The sequence below is a fragment of the Heterodontus francisci genome, chromosome 3 (genome assembly GCF_036365525.1).
Source record: "Heterodontus francisci isolate sHetFra1 chromosome 3, sHetFra1.hap1, whole genome shotgun sequence".
NCBI classification, from domain to species: domain Eukaryota; kingdom Metazoa; phylum Chordata; class Chondrichthyes; order Heterodontiformes; family Heterodontidae; genus Heterodontus; species Heterodontus francisci.
Genome location: NC_090373.1, coordinates 186,442,936 through 186,448,240, shown reverse-complemented (window position 1 = coordinate 186,448,240; position 5,305 = coordinate 186,442,936).

The window sequence follows — 5,305 nt, the reverse complement described above, 5'->3', positions numbered from 1 at the left end:
ACTGTTCTATGTTCTATGTTAGACTCAAGCCAAAGAAGCTGCATCACTCCAAGCAGAAGGGCTGCCCGCGCATCAACACTAGCAGAATTTCTAATCCACAGCTATTACATAAGTTTCCAAATTCACTTGAAAAAGCCCTTCAAAACACTCCTACAGGGGATGCAGAGACTAAGTGGGCCCACATCAGAGACGCCATCTATGACTCAGCAATGACCACCTATGGCAAATGTGTGAAGCGGAATGCAGACTGGTTTCAATCTCACATTGAAGAGCTGGAAACTGTCATAGCCGCTAAGCGCATCACACTGCTAAACCACAAGAAAGCCCCCAGCGCGTTAACATCCGCAGCACTTAAAGCTGCCAGAAGCGCTGCACAAAGAACAGCCAGGCGCTGCGCAAATGACTACTGGCAACACCTATGCAGTCATATTCAGCTGGCCTCTGACACCGGGAATATCAGAGGAATGTATGATGGCATTAAGAGAGCTTTTGGACCAACCATCAAGAAGATCGCCCCTCCTCAAATCTAAATCAGGGGCCACAATCACTGACCAACGCAAGCAAATGGACCGCTGGGTAGAGCACTACCTGGAACAGTACTCCAGGGAAAATGTTGTCACTGAGACTGCCCTCAATGCAGCAACGTCTCTGCCAGTCATGTATGAGCTGGACGTACAGCCAACAAAATTGAATCTCAGTGATGCCATTGATTCTCTAGCCAGCGGAAAAGCCCCTGGGAAGGACGGCATTACCCCTGAAATAATCAAGAGTGCCACTCTACGCCAATCAGCACTCTACGAACTGCTTTGCCTGTGCTGGGACGAAGGAGCAGTACCACAGGACATGCGCAATGCCAATATCATCACCCTCTATCAGAACAAGGGTGACTGCAGTGACTGCAACAACTACCGTGGAATCTCCCTGCTCAGCATAGTGGGGAAAGTCGTCGCTCGAGTCACTTTAAATAGGCTCCAGAAGCTGGCTGAGCATGTCTACCCTGAGGCACACTTTGGCTTTCGAGCAAAGAGATCCACCATTGACATGCTGTTCTCCCTTCGCTAGCTGCAGGAGAAATGCCGTGAACAACAGATGCCCTTCTACATCGCTTTCATTGACCTCACCAAAGCCTTTGAGCTCGTCAGCAGACGTGGTCTCTTCAGACTACTAGAAAAGATCAGATGTCCACCAAAGCTACTAAATATCACTTCATTCCATGACAATATGAAAGGCACAATTCAACATAACGGCACCTCATCAGACCCCTTTCCTATCCTGAGTGGCATGAAACAGGGCTGTGTTCTCGCACCTACACTGTTTGGGATCTTCTTCTCCCTGCTGCTCTCACATGCGTTCAAGTCTTCAGAAGAAGGAATTTTCCTCCACACAAGATCAGGAGGCAGGTTGTTCAACCTTGCCCGTCTAAGAGCGAAGACCAAAGTACGGAAAGTCCTCATCAGGGAACTCCTCTTTGCTGACGATGCTGCATTAACATCTCACACTGAAGAGTGTCTTCAGAGTCTCATCGACAGGTTTGCGGCTGCCTGCAATGAAGTTGGCTTCACCATCAGCCTCAAGAAAACGAACATCATGGGACAGGACGTCAGAACTGCTCCATCCATCAATATCGACGCCCACGCTCTGGAAGTGGTTCAAGAGTTCACCTACCTCGGCTCAACTATCACCAGTAACCTGTCTCTCGATGCAGAAATCAACAAGCGCATGGGAAAGGCTTCCACTGCTATGTCCAGACTGGCCAAGAGAGTATGGGAAAATGGCGCACTGACACGGAACACAAAAGTCCGACTGTATCAAGCCTGTGTCCTCAGTACCTTGCTCCACAGCAGCGAGGCCTGGACAACATACGTCAGCCAAGAGCGACGTCTCAATTCATTCGCTGCCTCCGGAGAATCCTTGGAATCAGGTGGCAGGACCATATCTCCAACACAGAAGTCCTCGAGGCAGCCAACATCCCCAGCATATACACCCTACTAAGCCAGAGGCACCTGAGATGGCTTGGCCATGTGAGCCGGGTGGAAGATGGCAGGATCCCCAAGGACACATTTTACAGCCAGCTCGTCACTGGTATCAGACCCACCGGCCGTCCATGTCTCTGCTTTAAAGACGTCTGCAAACGCAACATGAAGTCCTGTGACATTGATCACAAGTCATGGGAGTCAGTTGCCACTGATCACCAGAGCTGGCGGGCAACCATAAAGGCGGGGCTAAAGTGTGGCGAGTCGAAGAGACTTAGCAGTTGGCAGGAAAAAAGACAGAAGTGCAAGGGGAGAGCCAACTGTGTAACAGCCCCGATAACCAATTTTATCTGCAGAACCTGTGGAAGAGTCTGTCACTCTAGAATTGGCCTTTATAGCCACTCCAGGAGCTGCTTCACAAACCACTGACCACCTCCAGGCACTTATCCATTGTCTCTCGAGCCAAGGAGGCCAAAGAAGAAGATGTTAGTTGAGAGATAAACATTGGCCAGGGAACTGGGGATAACTCCCCTGCTCTTCTGTGGAATAGTGCCATGGGATCTTTTACGTTCACCTGAGAGGACAGACAGGGCCTCAGTTTAATGTCTCATCTGAAAGATGGCACCTCTGACAGTGCAGCACTTCCTGAGGACCGCACTGGAGTGTCTGCCTTAGATTTTTGTGCTCAAGTGTTGGAGTGGGACTCAAATTCACAGTGTTGTGACTCAGAGGTGACAGTGCTACCAACTGAGCCACAGCTGGTATAATAATCGTTGTTCCTTCATAGTTGCTGGGCCAGACTCCTGGAACTGCCTACCTAACAGCACTGTGGAAACAACATCACCACATGCAGGTCAAGAATGCCCTCTGCCACCTTCTCAAGGCAATTAGGGATGGGCAATAAATGTCAGTCTTGCCAGGGATGCCCACATCCTGAGAATGTTTTGTTTAAGAAAAGCAGCTGGAAGATATATGAAAGAAAAAAGGGAGAGAAATAAGACCATGGAGCTAGAGGTTTTTTTTATATGGATAGTATTCTTTGTAACAACAGATTACATTCCAGGTTCTGTCCTGTTAACTTAGACTCAAACAGCACAATCTGCCCAAGGTTAATTCTATAGTGGCCATCTGATTACACGTTGGTTTAATGTAAGGATCATTAATAGAGGAGGCCTTATGGAAGAGGGAGGGACGACTAAAACATTTCTAGTTGATGGATGGGTCTGTATTACTTTATTGGTGTACCAACAATTGGTTTAAATAAAAGTGTTGCCAAACTGTGCTGTCAAAAATAAAACTTTAAATATTACATAACCATTCCCCTTTTTTTGAAGCATTATAAGTTATGAAACTTGGACTAACAATCCAGAGGTTGTGAGTTCAAATCCCACCATGGCAGGATGGGAAACTGAATTGAGTAAATTTATGGGCTTGCCACCAGATAACTATAAAATGTTGTTAAAAAAAAGTCCAAATTTCTTTGGAGCTTTTCCCGCTCAATCAGTGTAACTGCGGAGGAAATTCCATTTGCATCCGCAAATAGGATGTACATGGAATCTCACGTGGTGTGGCATTCTGAGGAAATTCAGCCCCACCTTTCAGTGTGTAAAGAGCAACAACCACCACTATGCCTTATAAAGTGAATAATGTCAGTTGTCATCCATTCTAGAAAGATTCCAATTTCCATGTTCACTGAAATCAGTGATGAAAATCAGGCAGTTCCTATGGTTAGGCCTCAGCTATTGTCTCCAGTTTGGGCACCACACTTTAGGACGGATGTCAAAGCCTTGGAGAGGGTGCTGAGGAGATTTATTAAAATGCTTCCAGAGATGAGGGGCTTCATTTATGTGAAGAGACTGTAGAAACTGGGGTTGTTCTCACAGCAGAGAAGCTAAAGAAGAAATTTATTCAAGGTGTTTGAAGTTATGAAGGATTTTGATAAAATAAATAAGGAGAAACTGTTTCCACTGGCAGGAGGGTCAGTAACCAGAGAACACAGATTTAAGACAATTGGAAAATGAGCCAGAGCGGAAATGAGGAGAATTTTTAGCAAGTCGTTATGACCTAGAATGCACTGCCTGAAAGGGCGGTGGGAGTAAATTCAATAGTAAGTTTCAAAAGGGAATTGGCGATATACTCAAAAAGGAAATATCCACAGACCTATGGGGAAAGGTCATGGAAATGAGACTAACTGGATAGTTTTTTCAAAGAGCTGGCACAGACATAATGGGCCAAATGGCCTCCTCTTATGCTTTATCATTTTACGATTCGATGAACTGGTAGTTGATGACAATGCTGCGTTTATGCCAAGATAGCCAGTAAAAAAATCCACCTCGTAGTATATCAATAACCCAGCCATTATAAATGGAGAGAAAATATAGGGGTAGAAATTTGAAAATGGGCCTGGACTCTGCGCTACGCAAGCAGCACATGCCCAAACTGCTAGGCCCAAGGCTGGTTGGAAACAGGGCCTGACTTGGAATTGTACCTGTCACGCCTACACAGGCAGCTCACTGGCAGGGAAGTGGCACATGATGGGTGTTGAGGGGTGGGAGGACAACAGAAGGAGACTCAATCGCAGTTAACAGAGTCTGCCAGGAGTGCTGTGGAGCCTGGAGGTACACTCCTGTTCTGCTGGCTTCGCATTAAAATTAACTTAATTTTCTTTTAACAGGCCTTTCTGATGGTTGCGCCTCTCATTAACACAGGCAAGGGTCGGACATCTGTTTTAGCTGGTCGCACCAGAAGCTTGAAAATTATCCAATGTTAATATGGTATCAGATAATTTTTGAGGATACTAGGATGCAGGGCTTCTTCTTACAAAACAGATCATTTTTGCTTGTTTTCCACTTGGACAGTGGGGAGAAAAATAACCAATTTCTGCACAAATATAGGGAATAGCAGCCAATATATACTATGTAAAGAACAACACCACTATTTAGTATGAAATGTATAACACCATCACTATGTAGTATATCCAATAGTATAAAGAAAATTACAGTCTCTTTTGGGCCTCCTTATCTCGAGAGACAGTACATAATGAATAATATAGTATACAATGACATAGCATTATTAATTGTGGGGAAAAGAACACATCTATGTAGTATATTGAGAGCCACAGCTGCTACCTACTACATATATGGAATAACATATAGCAAATAACATAGTCAATACATAATATATTAGTCATGATTGTTTTGTAGGCAAATGGGGCAATTTCTGCACCCCAAGTTCCCACACATAGCATTGAAATAAATAACCAGAAAACATGTTTTGGTGAAATTGGCTGAGGGATGAATGATGGCTAAGATATTGGTAGAACTCACCCACTC